We start from the raw sequence: 16445 nt of genomic DNA, 5'->3' as shown, positions 1-16445 counted from the left end.
GGGCAAACGTGAAACCACGCTCTCTGATTGGTTGATTCCGGCTGTCCTATGGTGATGCATATTGTAGCGGAGGTGACATGTCGAAGAGTAATTGTTATGGAAAACAACAACAATGTGGATCATAGATTGTCTGTCCTATTCTTCCTCACAAAAATCACACAAAAAACGTGGGAAAGAACACAACGCAAAAGTTGTCTGCAAAACTTTCTAAATCTACCACCCTTTTATTCAACCATAACAAGTGGTTGTCTTTTTCATATCTTTTTTTGTATCTTCTTGTCTGGTGGAAAAATCGTACCCTAATAATGTACGAACATCAGAAAATTGTGGAACCCCCTCATTTCATGATCATTATCTAGAGTGTAATTGCCTTGGTGTGTATGGTTGGTGGGATTCCCCCGATGTAAGGATAGAAAGGCTACGGCGTGTCTCGCTTGTGTGACCGTAGTTGTGCACGGGGCGCGCCGGTGAATCAGGCCGAGACAGGACCGACTAGTCAGTCACAAAAGGCCCATCGACGCAGCCTGTTGGCGCCAGGGCCTTTGGGGATATATTGTCATGCATTCCATTTGGGACACCTAGCTCTAATACACGGGACAGGGGTTTGTACATAGCGAACTATACTCTTTCACAGGATTAACATATCAGTGTGAATGGTTTTATATTCTCAGACTACATACTTCTCGACTTAGCACATAAGTGATAATAGTGTTGTACAGACTTGCTATACGTTTTGCGGAAGTCTACATTTTACTTTCAACCAAGGAGCTTTTATCTGATAAAAGCTCCTTATCTGATAAAAGCTCCTTGTTTCAACTCATTGCAAACAGACAAGAAAAACCGCATGCATGAGGATAGGAAAAAATGCTATCATACGGAACGGAAAAGCACTTGACTTGCAAAATGCTCTGTCAACTTGTTCTTGTTTACTTTTGAGATCATGAGAGATTTGGCGCCATTAGAAGGCAAGTGTGCCCGGGTTCTAGGCACGAGGCAATGTTTGCAATGTAAACAAACTTTGACACCAAAGGGTCGTGGCCAACCTACCACGCAAGCCTCACGTAGTAATTACGAAATTATGGTTAATTTTTTATCAGTCGGTCAATTGGTTAATTAGTATAAAAGTAAGGGTATCAGTGTCTCATGGTTGGTACTTTGAATTGTTACAGGTAGTCCTAATTCCCTAAAATTTGACATAATTACAATGAAACTGTTTTAGGGAGGAGGATCTTGATCTGTACTGCCTAAGTTGACAAGCTTAAGGCAAAGATGGACCCACAGATAGCGGGAAAAACGCCTGCAACCTTTCTATGAAAAAATGTCCAGTATTTTACCTGTAGGTTTATGCTGATGTATTTTATGAGGCTGCCTTTGTGTTGAAGTATGGCTGGGTGAGTATGTGTCACTCAACCGCAGACAGTGAGTAGAAATCATTCGGGAGAATTTTGTGTCATATTTTTGGCGTTTCTGACGATACCCCATGGGAGTAGTGGCGTCATCGTTGGGGGGAAGAACCGCCTCGGAGTCAGTCGGTGGGACACGAGTGTGCCTGGGGTTGTGTTGTTTTGTGATCTGCTGCATGTCACATGGGGAAGGGACGGCCCAACGGCCTGGCACCGGCGCCTCTGGTCTGTACCCGCTCAACCAAGCGACAACCACTTCCCCGGAGCGCGACGCCTCCAGCTTTTTTCTTTCTTTCACACACTTCCACACAGTTTCCCTGACTTACCCTCTACACACTCCAGCAATACCTCGTTTTAAGAACCTCTGTACAAGAAGAAAGACTCTTGGCTCAAGACGGGAGCAGACTTTGTATAGAGCGCCTAGGGGTGCCAAGAGAGCTTGGGTCTCAGGCTATTGAACAGAAACAAAACAGAGAACTGGGGGCAAATTCCACGGTCAGACCTTACCGAAGCCATGACGTTCTACCCGCGGTAACGGGTGAACTTTTCCCCGCTCGCCGCGTGCGCCGGATTTGTTACCCCGCGCTAACCACCCTTATTTGAAATTTGATAAATTACACTTAACTCTCCGGAACACCACTCTAGTAATTACACAAACCTACGCTTATCTCACGCGTTTAGCCCCAAATTTTCGATCCGATGCCCTGTATTTTGCTAAACTCCTACGTCAGAGTAGTCGAGCGGCGATAGAGGTAAGACAGACAGGCACAGGACTCTAGATTTGTAGACCCTGAGAATTTTACCCCAGCCCCTGTCTTGTGTTCAGTGTGTACTAGTATACGAAATCCTCGAACAGAAGATGTTTTCTTTCCTCACAGCGCCCCCTCCCATGGAGAGACTATTGTTTGAAAGAATGTGGCTCTGGTGACGGCAAGGCTACCGAGGCAAGGAGACAGAGAGAGGGAGGGAGAGGGTAGCTGGTATCGGCTCTACACACGCGATACACCGCCCTGTTGTTTTGTGGTCGTCCAAAGTGTTGTTTGTCATTCGGGTTCCAAGGGGATGGAGTCACGTGATCGCGAACAGGTAAGGCCCACACCTTTAGACACATTGTTGTTTCTCACCTATGATGTCATCCTGTTGTCTTATTGTGGTGTCTTAAGTTCTGAATGACGACATTGCCGTGAGAAGAACAGACTACTTACTTTTGGGAACTATTGTTTAAAACTAACAAATGATGATGCTTTAATTTTGAAAAAAAAAAATACATGACTCAGAAAAAGATCCAGACTCTAAGGAGCTGTGAAATTCTTTTTATAGTTTTTGCTCGCTTATGGAAAAGAGCGCCAGCCAATGACAATGCATTACAATGCACGGGGCATCTAAGTGCACTCGGAATATAAGTTACAGGAAAAAATTATAAAATATCCAAGCTTCAATGTAATGTTTATTTCTTAATAATAGCTAGTTTTTTTTCGCTTCTACCGTAACATTCAACTTACGTAGCACTTTTCTAGCACTGTTGCAAATTCTTGATGTTACGTAAACGCGTTTTTTTTACGTTTACGGACAAATTGTCAATTTTTCCGGAAAAGTATTACTTTTGGGTCAAGAATTTGCGGCAACAGACCTAGTAATTATAGTTCAACAAGGCTAAAATACAATAGTATCTTTGTTGAAATCCGTCCCTTACCTAGACTGTGTGAAAAATGTAACAAAAACGTGTGGAAAGCTGGCGTCAAATTGTGCAAGGTCAAATAGCAGACAACATACGTAATGCTACCTGCCTACATGGTAGTGAACCAGGTGGTCATTTCTTATCTTTTATTGTTTTAAAAAACTTTTCCATGTCCACCATAGCCTTTTTTTTAGGCAGCCAACTCTGTACAAAGAGCAGACGAGCAATTTTTTTTCGTACACATCGTCTTTTAGTAGTTCTGTAGCATTATCTTTCCTGAACCAAGACACATATGTAGATTATTTGGCGATTGTCAGCAAAGTAATACAATATTTGTTAGATCCCAACAAAATATTATCCTCAGTAATATCTATTATACCCCAGAAGTTTCTTAGTCTTGTACATTGTAGTCTATTCATAGTTTTGAAGCTTATTGCAAATTTCACAGAATAGACATTTCTTATACATTCAATGTAAATCTGTTTTAGCTACATCTATTCTTCAGTTTTTAAACAATGCAAAACGAACTGATTCTAATAGATATTGTAGTGCAAAGTTCAGCAAACCCCTTCAGCTTCATTTGAGCAAAGATACGCAGACGACACATTGTCGTGAACATAGTCAAGTCAAGTTTATTGCACAACGATTGCATCAGGTACAATGTACGGCAAATAACCCGTATTACAAATAACAGCTACAAGCTATAGCAAATAAGATTATATCACATGCGAGGAAGCTAACAGAACGTACTGAATCTAGTTACAGCTCACTGGCCAAATTAACATGAGTTGAAATGTTTGACATATGTTGAATCAAAGCCGGAAAGCTAATTGAGTGTGAGACAGAGGCATTTGCACTTGTAGATTTGAATATAAGTTTTCCATCTATGAAATTTAATGCATTTTTGTTCACAAACTGGCACATAACTATTCAATAGAATATCTATTCAAACATTTTAAGACACAAATTATGGATTTCAACCGTACTATTACTTGAATTTCAGTTAAAACTTATACGATATTGTATAACTATTACGTTGGGTTGTATACTTTTAAGCATTCATACTGAGGGCGGCATGTTTTTTGAAATCAACTTGAAAAATATCTGTATTGTGAAAAGACAAAAAAGCGAGAAGTCTAAAATTGACTGATGCAAGCAAAAAAAAACATCGATACGTCGATGAAGGTTAGACATCCAGGTAATAAGATACACAAGAAAGCAGTTACTCAAGCAACAACATAGATTTATAATATGATAACGTTAACTCTTTAGTAAAAATCCATTGTTTCTGTACTACGAGTATTCAGTATATCATGGACATTTACGTAGCCAGTACCTGTAGTATCTCTAGTAAAAATAACAACTATCAACATATATACGATTTTGCACTTTGCTCAAAATATTGGAATTTTTTTGGGAAGCGTTGTTTATGAAAATCTGAATCTTTTTTCGTAAGCAAGTTTTGGATTTTGTCCAATACAAAAAAAGTGGCCCAAAACTAACAACGCCCCTGGCTATCAATATCAACCAAAGATAAACAGTCACTTTATTTCTGGGACATGTAACATATGCATATGGGGCACAGCGGGCATGGCAAAATGATGGGAACAGACTGGTCATACATATTAAAAATGAATTCATAAAACGTAGTCTTCTCAAAGTTATGATCGACGTTGCATCTGATATAGCGCCAGTATTTCTTACGCAAAAAATACACATACTTTTCGCCCGTATAGGAACAAGTGCATGTTTTCATAGTCACGCTTGTTGTATTTTTTTAGCTCTCTTTTATTTCTCTGAGTATATATGGCTGTTCATTACAATACAAGCTGAATAAACAGGACGCATGTTCCCTGTGAAAACACACGTGCTCCGCTATACGGGTTATCAACCCTTCAGAATGACCCGACTCTGCACAGTAAATATAGGGGACATGTACTTGCCGCATTCCTGCGCCCTGTACCCTGTTACTCTGGGAACGAGTACTAACGACTTTCCGGTTTGAACGGCTGTGACATCAACAGAATGTCCCAACTGCCAAACTCTATCCGAAGTTTTGAGAAGCAAGGAGAAAATTCAAACGCTTTTGAAAAGTCGATGTTTTTTGTGTTGAAAAAGAGATGCATGTTTTCTGAAAATCTTATTTATTTCTCGCAATTCAAACTAAAAATGAATAATAAAGCATTCGTTTTCATCATGGGAATAACATTGCATTAACTAAATGTGATACTTTTGAAAACGGTTAATATAGATATTTTCCCGTTGCAATATTGTATTAGAATAAAGGAAAAAATAACTCAAAGCTTCCTTATAGAAATACTTTATGTAGAGATTATATTACGACGAATGAAAAAGATTTCGTAGATATCATATACATCCATTGACTATGACTGTTTGAAAGAGAGTTCCAAAATACAAAATGTACTTCCCAGACGAAGCTAAAGCTACAGAAAAAGAAATCCATTTTTAGATCTTTTAATCAAGAATCAGGTGAAATATTCTTGTTATGAGTAAAAGATCAGCATTTTTCTATAACAATTCAAGAGATATTAATCATACGAACCTAGCCATCTGCGTTTGATAGGTAAAATTTTAACCACCTTGTTTTGACGAAGTAGAAAACGGTCCAGAAATGACGTTTGACTTTTTCAGGACAATGGCGGCTAGTTAACCATAGGAAAATGTCACTACAGGGGCGCCTGCTTAGTATTTGTCAGGGGGAAGGGGTGTACAGCATATCATTATGTCCAATTTTAGTTTGACGTAAAGAAAACGAGGATTAACCAAAATGACGTTTGACTTTTGTTAGCAACCGTCGGGCTTTCTGCACAGATAAAATCTAATAACATGTTAGGATGAGAGAGGTGTAGTTGTAGTTATATGTATGAATTGTGCGAAGTCACGATTCTAGGTGTAGCTCTTTTTTCTGTTTTGCTAAAAGTTGTTTCCTAGATGCTACAGTGTCTTAGAAACGTATGCATGACACTTAACACTGTAGACCAAAATATGTTCTATATATGTGTAGGATACAGTGCAAACTTTTTTCCCCATGTACGATTTCGCATGTTCGTCTGCTTTCGCAATTTTGTTTTGATGCCGTGAAACGTCATGTAAGCATTACGTTGTAACGCATGTTTAAATACTAAGTTGGAATAAATCATAGAAAACTACGGGTGATCACAATGCAAATGTGTATTTGTCTTCCTAATTTCATATACTACAATACTATATGCGGGCTTTGATATTATGATAAAACGAAATTACCCGTAAATAAGCTCATGATATGTATACTAATATTAGCACGCTGTCAAAAATGGCATGATCAATGGAGGAGTTATGATAAATCATCTTTTTCTCGTCTTTAGCTTGTTCAAGTTGTCATTATAAGATTCCACTTTTTAAATCGTAGATTTTGTATTCTCTTATCCATTATTGTCTACTACATCATGTATTTTCTAAAGTCATTTCATTTCTATGCCTTTTTTTATAAGTTTCCTTGTAATATCCTTGCTACCTCATGATTAATTGACAAGTTGTATCATAATGTTATGATTAATTGTCTTCAGCTTGTACGAAATGTACATGTCGTATAAAATCCTATAGTTGATTTTTGAATCATAGCTTTACGCATGGTTTTATCCATTATTGTATTCTGCTTATTTGTTCGTACACCGTTTCACCCCAATGCTGTTTTAAATCAGTTTTATTTTAACAATTTTGCTAGCTAGCTAATGCAGAAGTTTATCATCTTCAGCTTATACAACATATTCTTAAAATCCCACAGTTGATTTTTTGAGTCATAGATTTACGAATCGGCTCATCCATTGTATCCTGCTTATTAGTTTGTACACCATTTCACTTCAATGCTGTTTTAAATCAACTTCGTTGTGACGTCCTTGCTAGCTTATGGAGAAGTTTATCATGATGTTAAATCATGTTCAGCCCATATAAGTGAACATATTCTAAAATCCCACAGTTACGCTCGTATTTCTTAAATCATAAATTTACGAATCGGCTTATCCATTATTGCATTATGATGATGATTTTATTCTGCTTATTTGTTTGACACCATTTCACTTCACTGCTGTTTTAAATCAACTTCGTTGCGACGTCCGTCCTTGCCAGCTCAATACTTGTCGCCTACACGAAGTAAGCAATTGCACACTGACCTGAAACAACAAAAGATCCTTGGCCGCTATGTCTACTCAAGGTTTCGCGGAACCACACGTAAAATTTCTTATCAGTGTCCCATAACAGCGCATTGCCTCTCAAATAGCTTGCAAATTTTGGCTCATAAAACTGCAACTTATAAACTCAATGAAAAGCGGCCTGCAGGCCGATTTGAGCTTTCATGAATAAACAAAGGTTTGAACAAACAAACTTAAAACGTACAGCTTATGCTATTTTTTGTCCTGTTCCTCCATACATCATATCTTCATACAGTTTCCGTAGTATCTCTCTCTATATATATACATAGCAGATATCATCTTAGCAGATAAGATAGGATAACATACATGTACTTATAGCTTTGCTTTGAGAAACATTTTTCACTCATAGTTGCTGCACGTTAGCAAAGTTAGTCAACGCGTAGGAACCGGTGACGGTGTTTCTACTTGATAGACATCTCCAGATTCTGTATTTCTGATTTACAACATCTCCTCCATCTTGTCAATAGTCACTCTGACAGTTCATCCCTACGGGTGTCATTAACCCTTTAACCCTTCTTCTTTTTGCCCCCCCCCCCTCCACAGATTCTCATTTTATCTCCATGAAAATGGAGGGATTGTTTTCTATTTGCTTGATTGTATTTGTGTGTGTGCACAAGTGTGTTCCCACTGGTCCTAGAAGTATGCAAAAACTCTATTTTTTTTGCAAACTCCCTTTTCGAGATCTAGAACCTAGCCAACGTTGAAAATCGCGAACCAGCGCCCCCCCCCCCCCTCCCCTGAAATAAAAGCCAACCCCTCTGGAAGTGTGCAACGGAGGCCAGTAACTCCACCTCACGGCCTCGACCCTGCACGTAATAACTCAAGCAGGAAGGTGTTTTTTCCTGGGAGTATTTCTATTTGTTTTAGAGTATTTGACCTTTTTCTTGAGAGCAAGTAAAATGTTGACATTTCCCAAAGCGTTGACGGACAACGCGATATATCCCTTATTACTCGAGTTATATGTGAAATACCTCAAACTCGTTCCTTCTTTGGTAGATTAATAATACGTACTTCCCTGGAGAGCTAGGTACCATTCTAAGGTCCACACACTTACCAATAGTGTTCTTTGAGCACGTGCGAATGTTGACCTTTTCATCATATGACTCGTTCACAATTTTGCGTATATTCAAGTCCGCATGAGTTCCGTATTGACATTATTTTGGCTAAGGTTAAGTTTGAGGCCGAAGAAGCAGTTTTTTTTCGTTAGGTAACCAGGCTGCACAACGGCGGGTCAAAGTAAAAAAAAAATCCTTTTTTTTTAAATTTACCAAAAATGTCAATACGCAACTCATACGGACGCGAATATACGCAGAAACGTGAACGGGGTCGAAACATTTCCGCTGTAAAGACCATGCAATATCAAATAATCCTCTAATTCTTATAACTAATAACAGTTATATAAAAAGTTGATGATAATGATAATATCAGCAAGAGAAAGAAAACATTTAGCAATGGTAGTTCAGCAATGGTAGTTTAGCAATGGTAGTTCTGTGCCGAATGTTTGTAATTTTCAAATACTGCTCTTCATTGTATTTGGATTTCAGTAGTCTGTACGTTCGGAGTTTGGTTTTCGCACATAAACCTTTATTATCATTATGAATGTTGGTTAGAAATTTCTGGAAATAAATATCCTTCAGTCGGTGGTGGATAGCAGAAATTAGGTGCGATACGTTTGGATCTGTTGACTGACGGGCTTGCCAAACAAAAGGGTAACCACACTCCTCCAAAGTTTTGCGAATACCAGATGCCCAACATTTAGTACCTGATGAATCTAGATTAAGCTGACATAAGAGAGCGTCTGCCTGCAGTGTATCAAGGGTAGCCCCTTAAGGTGGTATCCCACTGCACTTAGTGTACCGGTGCGGCAATGCAGGGATCGAAAGACACTCAATAAATTTCAGAGATAAAGAAATGATTTTCTGACGTTTGTATCTATTTTGTTGTCTTCTAATAAGTCATAATTTTACGTATTACATAATATCCAAATTGTACAAAATCAGAGAAGATAACACAACAGTGCCACAGTGAACGAACACCGCAGTGCCGCACCGGTGCCCCAAGTGCAGTGAGATACCACCTTATGGTCCGTACAAGCAGATTTTTGAGGAGACCCTGTTTACACCACAAAAGATCATGTGAGTAGTTGAACAATGAGACGACAGTCTTCCTTACAATATACCAGCTATGACGTCAAACATTATAAGATAGATTTTGTTTTGGTTTGTTTTGTTCGAGTCATAAAAAAACTTCATATTTCTTCTGATATTTCATCGCACATCAAACCTCACAACGGAACACATTTGCCTCGGAATATGTTTTTATTAGGTGCTTAAAGACCTTATATAAGAGTAAAATGACAATGGCGGTTAATACAAGCTACTTCATAATATCTTAAGATTTCCGTCGTATGCTTAGCGCCTACTCCATTTGGCGCCTATTGAATTTCCCCACTTAGACGAAGCAACACTCGTTTAATTCATGTGCTTTGACAGATATTCCAACCAAAACGTCAAAATGTGTTCTTACAATTCCTTTCAACCATTTGCCATTTTGACAGAACATCTACATGCTTGAATGAACATTTTCTATGCTCGATGCTAAATAATAAACGTTTTTGCCTCTTTCATGCTTTAGAAAAAAATCGTGTAAATATCATGAAATACAAAATATGTGACAGACATCTACTTGCATGACTGAAAAATTTCTATGCCCACTGCTACATTATAGAAAAAGTGGGGTACTTCGTCTTCCACTGCTTCCAGAAAAGAAGTCAAACCCAAAATGCGTAGATTGTAGCTCTCAGCAGTCAATATCATTGATAGAATAGTCACTTGTTTACACTTGTCACCATTGTTATCTACACCAAATTACTTTATTTCATGTATGTCTACTATATTTTCTGTATGTTTCATGTTGCAATTAGCCCTCGGGCAAGAACTTGCAAATAAACTTCAATATATTATAAACGTTTTTGCTACTTTCATACTTTAGAAAAAAAGTCATGTAAATTTTAAACTGTAATGAATCACCCAATATTATAACATGTCAGTATTTCAGTACAAAGATGATATTTTTCAAACCATAGAACCGACTGAGAATATACGTAGCGGGTATTGTAATTGTGCATTTCTTATTCGACCTATAGGCTAGTAATCTAAGAATTCAAACTGACATATAGAATGTTTTTTGGCTATTCATTAGTATGAACAATCAAGATATTCTAAGAAAAAGAGATGATATCGTCATGTCACATCACACATGTTATCATTTCGCAAGTAATATGTCCTAATTTGAAGGCAAACTCCACGTTAAGTACCTACAATTCCTTACGGTTCAATTGGATCAACCTTCTCGCATTTACGTCATGTGTAAATTGTTGTTTCATAACGTAGGTCCTTTAAACTCTTGGTGTCTCTAAGTACAGCACAATAATACACGAGACTGACTGCGTCACCGGGAAATGACGCATCGTTTTGTATTGAATCTGAGGAAAGTCGTGACAAAGCGGCAGAAAGTCGAGGTGTTAGAGTCATTTTCAAGTAGCAAAAGGCGATTTGGTAAGATGAGATCGTGGCTTATAAAGAAGCAATCGAGACCATAACTATACCGATAGTTTTAGTTCATATTCGCGAGCGCGAGTTCTTATCATATAACTGAATATTATACTTATTTATCTAAACTTCACCACAAAAAAGACAAAAAAATGATGACACAAGACATAATTCTTTTATTTCAGAAGGTTAAGTTTTCGCTCAGATTAGTACCAGTCTTTTGAATATATGCGTACGCATGTTCCCAAAGTCTTTACAACCTTTAAAACTAGTCATTCTGAAAAGGCAATTTTATGTCTAAATATTTGAAGACGAAATAAGCAATATCACAGCGTTAAATGTGAAAATATTCTGGACGAGGTAATCTGTATGAAATTGATACCTACTAGATCTGCACTATATTTCCACATTTACATCATTATTTCATACTTTCAGCGGTCAAAAAAAGGCGCAGAAACAATCCACGCTAGGATTCCCTAAATATTGTAACCCACAAAAAATAGGCCGTAAAGTGCCCTTACTAAGGCATCGAATTTTTTTCTCCTTGAATGTTGGCATGGGTTGGAATAGAGTTACTTCATCTTATTACGCAGAAAAGTGCCAAAAAAATTTACTTTCCTAATTGAAGTTTTACAGCCCTGACTCGGGCTAATATTGCTCAGGTTGCCTTTAAGATCCAAGCACTCCACCCAATACATTGTTCTCAAACAATAGCACCTGCATTAATACATTTCTTAGCAAAATTGATTATTCTGTCCCGTACAAGAATGGAAGGTAATTACTACATAATTATATTTCTTGACGTGAGTTGTCTCTTTGTTAGGCATCTTGACTTTGTCGTCTGTCCCTTTTCGCATTCAGCAAAAGGAGACAACATAACATCTTAGATAGATACCACCTTATTATCATTAACACTAACGTAAGCAAAGAAGAGAATTTTCGTCATATTCATAACACTTTATTCTCGGTAAAGACGTAAAGAATATTCACAGAACGTGAATCTACCTGTGCTATTATTTCAGAGATATGGTTTTGCTTGTTTACTATTTTAAATTATCATTTGTGGGTGGGATAGTGGTAGATCATATCAAAGTAAAAAGTAGAAAAATAATGATTGGTATGATTTTAAGAGCTTCCCTTTCCTTTGTCATAACAGAGAGTGTAGTAAAGTGTTATTGTTTGGTCTATACCTTTTATTTCATTAAGATACTAGCTTCGTTCGCCAACACCGAAGACATCGCCCACAAATGCTATATTCCATGGTCAAGACAAAACCTTTAAAGGTCGGACTTTTAAAATCGCATTGTAAACTTGATGCATAGTCAGAAGATGAGTCGATTCTTCACAGTTGACAAGATAAGATGATAACAACTTCAGGTCAAACACTTATCTTGTTCACCGTGGTTAAATGGACTGCATAATGTCTCACACATTGCCGAGCGAACAATCTGGACAAATTTCTAGAGTAAACAAACATATAACTCAATCAACGTGTGATCCAAGGATTCGCAAGTCTTACACAAAAAATGTTTATTCTTTTAAAAATAGAATAGACGTAAAGCTCTCTTTAAATGTATGTACAAGCTTCGTGAAAGCAAAGACGCTATATATAACATCCTTGGTGAAAGTTAACATACATGTAGTGTTAACCAGAAGAGTCACAATCGAATTAATCTTTGTATATAAAAATCGTGTAAAAGAAATGAAATTTAACTTCAACTTTTGATTATTCTTAAAACTACGGCACGAACGTACACAATTCTGAAATAGGGCCAGGTTTTCTTTTTACAGGAATCGAAGCAATAGAAAGTGCAATTGTGGCCGCCATTGCACAGGAGAATGTGATTCCATCCCTTCCCCTTGTTTTTGCGATTGATTCATCGAAATTTGGCCGTTTAGTGCCTTGGTAATGACAATAATTCGACTTAACGGTGTGCCAGTTTGTAGTAATATGGAGATATGTTTCCGTCACTGTCCGATCTAGAATTCGCATTGGCCTTGCTGGCTCAAACACCAGTACTTCTGTGCGCCAGAATTAGTATAATCGCACTGGTTCGATATCATCTAGCAGCGGCAATGCCCGGGCTCTAAACACTCGCTGATAGCTACCCCTGCTCAACAAACGACCCTTATCTGTAACATTATTACACGGTAGACTGTGTGTTATGCCTTGGATATTATCTCCTTTCGTCCTTCTCGTTGTAATACATAGAATTCCGCGCCAATGTGATGTTTTCCGCAATTGCGCTATGATCAATCATAATTTAGGCACGCGTGACATTTTCTGCACTTTTGACCGTTATACATACGTGAATTTTGAATTGACTCCTGGTGCTAGATACCTATTTTTGTCGATTTTTCGAAAGCGTTCGAATGAAATGCACGGCGTGGGATGTAGATGTGATGTGACACGGTGTAAAATGTGCGGACAAAAGTTGTGTTTCGTGAGGGAATATGAACACCTGTGTGTTAACTTCGTCCCCTCTGGTACCCTAGGGGGGATTTAAACAACCTCGCCAGAACCCCGGAGGACGTATTCGTGTGAGTGGTGAGTTAACGCAGGCAATTGGAGCAATGAATCATTCATAGCGAGGGGGGCAATTTTTCCTCTTTAAATTGCGGTTTGAGCAGCTCCACGGGAAGCATCTGAATTTTGCGCCAAATTGAGCGGCAGGATCCAAAGAGCTTTTCGATTTCTAATGGAACACCGATGTTAGCTGTCAATTTCGCAGACGTCCTTTGTACGTGTTCCCTCGCCCCCTTTGTCAATTTCACTCCGTTGCCAGGGCAACAGGGTAATTCTGGGACATCAGAGCGCAACCTTCGTCAGAACATCAATTTCCTGGAAGCTGCTCCCGCGCTAGGTCCTAAATCTCCTCCATTTATCTATTCCTGCGTGTGTCCTAACATTAGCTTCTTTCAGATGTAAATCAGAGAAAATTATAACCTTGCGATATTGGTCCTTTCAAAGTGATTTCAGCGAGGCCCGGGCGCCGAGACACGATGCTAGGAAAATTCCAAATGTAGGTACTCAGCGCTCGACACGTTACCCAAACTTCCAATCTCACGGGAATGAAGTGCATTATAAGAGAGAAATTACTAACATCAACTGTTAGCGATCTCACCATTCCTTCAGTCTTGTCTCCCCTGTTTTTCAAACCCAAACGGACGAAGACGAAACGTTCAAACAATTTTAAACCGTCTACGGAGAATGTCAAATATTAGAAAACAAGATATTTCATCTCTGTACATCTATATGAGTATTTTCTGTCCCTGATCAAGGATTCTTGAAGCGATCTTCTTTTTTTTCTCGGAGACGTAGGGCCATTACGGGTGCTGCTTCTTAATGGAGGGAAGCAATTTGGAGAATAATGTACCGTTTCCGTCAGCGCAAATCGTCATCTCTGAATGCTAAATCATATTCAATACTTCAATTAAGTCATATTCGCTTCTATCCGCGGTGACAGGCGAATTTGTCGTGAGAAGAAACTTTTCTTTTATAGTGTGTGAGAGTTTCTGAAGGGTTGCAAAGGGTTTTTTAAACTGTCATACGAAGAAGCACTTTCCGATAAATGGTCTTTTGACATTTGGGCGTAGAAAGAAAAATACTTCGTTAACGCTTGATGTAAAACTCTGACAGTTAACATTAATGCCTTTTGTACTTTTTATAAATTATTTTGTTCTTTTTTTTTTTTGCTATCATTTTCCTTGTGTCGTCAATACTATTGTAACACTTTTACCTTAACAGCTGAAACATTTCATTTAGGATACGTATAAGAATAAAGAATTAAGCTCTCATTTCATGAAAATAAAGTTCAAATCTCGTTCAATGGCCTTATGCAATTGTGGTGTAGAAAGAATAATATGAAATATAAAACTCTCATAATTAATATTATTAATTGCCTTTTGTACATTTTTTTTTTATCATTGTCCTTGTGTCGTTGTGGACGTCAATACCATTGTAACAGTTTTATTTTATGAGCTGAAACATTTTATTAAGGATACGTATAAGAATAAAGAATTAACTATTTCTAATCTCTAATTTCATGAAAATGATTTTTTAGATGACCTAATATGCCACTCAAAGACCTTAAACCAAAAATCGTTAAAATGCGGAAATTTTCTACAAATTCGTGTCGCTCGTCTCGTTCTAAATACTCTGAATATTCCTCCCCCTTTTTGCTCCGTCCCATGGATCAATTGTGAGTTTATTGATGGTTTCCATATAGACGTATTCTCTGGGAGACAGTTTGTAATTGTGTCATAAATCCAGATGCCACTTAAGCCCCAGCCGTACCAGATTTGATGTATTACTCCGTAAAAACTAAATTGTTATCTCTCCTTGGTGAACAGATATCATGCGTTAAGCACGATTAAATGTTAACCGTTGTCAGGGCGCGACAAGCCTTAAGGGAATACATAACATATTGTCCTTTTCAGGCGTTCACTTTATATTGCCTGCATATATATGCATACAGATGTTTTGCCAAATGCATTCAAAACACACAACGTACAAAATACTAAACACTAGAATATGAGATCAGTTTACGCTGAATTTGATATAAGTGTGTACAATTTTGCATAGATTTATTTTCACAATAGCAATATTTTGAAAAAAATATAGATTCTTCAAAAACTAAACTTCGAGTGGTTTTAAACTAAATGTTTTGTGTATCTTACTTTAATAGACCCTGTATGTTTAAACAATCATGTGTATATACATACATATATATTGATGCAACTTTTATGTTTTGCAAAATACATTCTATACAAACTACGTACAAAACACTAAACACTAGAATATGAGATCAGTTTACGCTGTATTTAATAGAAGTGTGTATTATTTTGCATAGATTTATTTTCACGATAGCAATATTTAAAAAAAGACATAGATTATCCAAAAACTTTACTTCAAGTGGTTTTAAACTATAGCTTTTGTGTATCTTACTCTTATATATCCAATGGGAACCTGTAAAATATAATGTTATTCTCTGGCGTTTTCTCGACTTTTCAATTTACGGGCTATCCCCTCTTGGGTACGGGCACTGGCATATAAATTGGTCGTTGAAATGAAAGCTTCGTTTGGCTATTAATGGGTGAAAAATTAGCCGGCTATTACAGCAAATGGGAGTACTCTGTCAGTGGCTCCACGTCCACGACTCCTCGCGCTTTTAACCTGGTAGGGGGGCCTGATTGAGATATAAGAAAAAGAAAGCGATGCGGCCGTCAGCATACGATATAATCATAGGGTCTTTACAATAAAAAAATAAGCTATAATCAAGTCCGGGGCAATCTTCTCTCAAAGACCCAGTTTCATCTTTCATATTACTGTTAGAAATCATATCACGATGATTACGATGATTTGGCATCTTTTGATATCTTTATCACGGAGGTAATGAAAGGTAAATGATTTATTTGATCTTGTATCTTTTGATGGTATTCCGAGTTCGTGATTCTTGTAGCAGATAGTTGCGTTTTGGGGCTCGTTTTATCTCTTAGGTCACCTTAGTACAGCGCATGGTAAAGAACAGTCGTAGAAAGATGCTATTTTCAGTTCGCTTGCAGTCTTTGCACTAGTCCCTAATCTCCAAGCAGATCTTGCTGT

At 37.8% G+C, this 16445-nt stretch overlaps 1 long non-coding RNA gene across 1 annotated transcript in view; it reads left to right on the top strand.

Moving 5' to 3' along the window:
* LOC118432740 overlaps window positions 1-16445 on the top strand; it is a 117681-nt gene that overhangs the window by 96161 nt on the left and 5075 nt on the right. Inside the window, exon 2 of the long non-coding RNA XR_004833123.1 lies at window positions 2282-2489. This is a non-coding gene — a long non-coding RNA (uncharacterized LOC118432740). The remainder of the gene's footprint in view (window positions 1-2281; window positions 2490-16445) is intronic.

The sequence above is a fragment of the Branchiostoma floridae genome, chromosome 16 (genome assembly GCF_000003815.2).
Source record: "Branchiostoma floridae strain S238N-H82 chromosome 16, Bfl_VNyyK, whole genome shotgun sequence".
Taxonomy (NCBI): Eukaryota; Metazoa; Chordata; class Leptocardii; order Amphioxiformes; family Branchiostomatidae; genus Branchiostoma; species Branchiostoma floridae.
The sequence above is the reverse complement of the archived record's forward strand: the minus strand, read 5'-3'. Positions and strand labels throughout refer to the sequence as shown.